Genomic DNA, 1117 nt, shown 5'->3' with positions numbered 1-1117 from the left:
TTTTTAAAAAAAAAAAAAAAAAAAAAAAAAAAAAAAAAAAAAAAGCAATAACTAACTTTCTGAATTCTCTTAATATATACAAATCTATATATATATATATATATATATTTGTATGTATATTTCCTACATGTGAATAAATTGGCCATTTGCCTAATGACCAATATGTTAAAACTTAAATTTTTGCTAATCTTATCACGTATCATTTGCCAAAACTTATATGTGTGCACATGCATGTGAGAGAAACTATTGAGGACTATTTTATTATTTTGGTTCTAATTTGTTGAAGATTTTTAGAATCCAAAATAAAGAGAGGATGAGGAGAAAAAGAGAATGCAAGAATTATATGATTTGGCCTACAACCACGAGAGAAAAGTCCTTAGTGATTATATCTGTATTATACTAAATTGTTGTATTGGCCCACCCCCCCCCCCCCCCCCCCCCACCAACTACCTATTTTAAAAGAAAAAAGGAAAAAACAAACATTTGTATTACAATGAATGTGATGCAGGATATTTATAAATTGCTAAACCCTACACTAATTGTATACTAAACTGCAATCACAAGACTTATTGAACAAGTATAATTAAGATTACTTTGATCGCTCCCCAGATAGGATTGTGCTTGAGTTGTAACATGGATTTGGGCTTGTTATTTTTAAACTAAAACAAAGAAACATTACCAATTTAATTTTTTTTTTTTTAAATTGCAGAAATATAAAGCCAAGAATGTAAAGGTGTATCTGCTTCTTTATTCGAGGTTCAAGTGATAGTCCACAGAGCTGGCTTACAAAAATTTGGAGCCTAAGACAAAAAGTTTAAATCAGACCTTTTTTACATTTAAATATTGATTAAATAATATTTATTTAACTTTTGATGTAATTTTTCATTTAAATTTATTTTTCATGTTTTTTGAGATGCAATATTATTAATTAAGTTTTTGTATTCAATTTTCCCTAGCACAATTTACAACAGAAAATATTTATGAATGAATAAAACATAGATTGTAATAGAAAATTATAATTTAACTAAAATAAATCATAAAGTATAGATCAATATGACCTATTTTTTGTTTTAAAAAAATATTGCAACTTACTAAATGACATGATCATTTTTTTTTT

The sequence above is a fragment of the Quercus suber genome, unplaced genomic scaffold, assembly GCF_002906115.3.
Source record: "Quercus suber isolate HL8 unplaced genomic scaffold, Cork oak 2.0 scaffold_692, whole genome shotgun sequence".
NCBI classification, from domain to species: Eukaryota; Viridiplantae; Streptophyta; class Magnoliopsida; order Fagales; family Fagaceae; genus Quercus; species Quercus suber.
The sequence above is the reverse complement of the archived record's forward strand: the minus strand, read 5'-3'. Positions refer to the sequence as shown.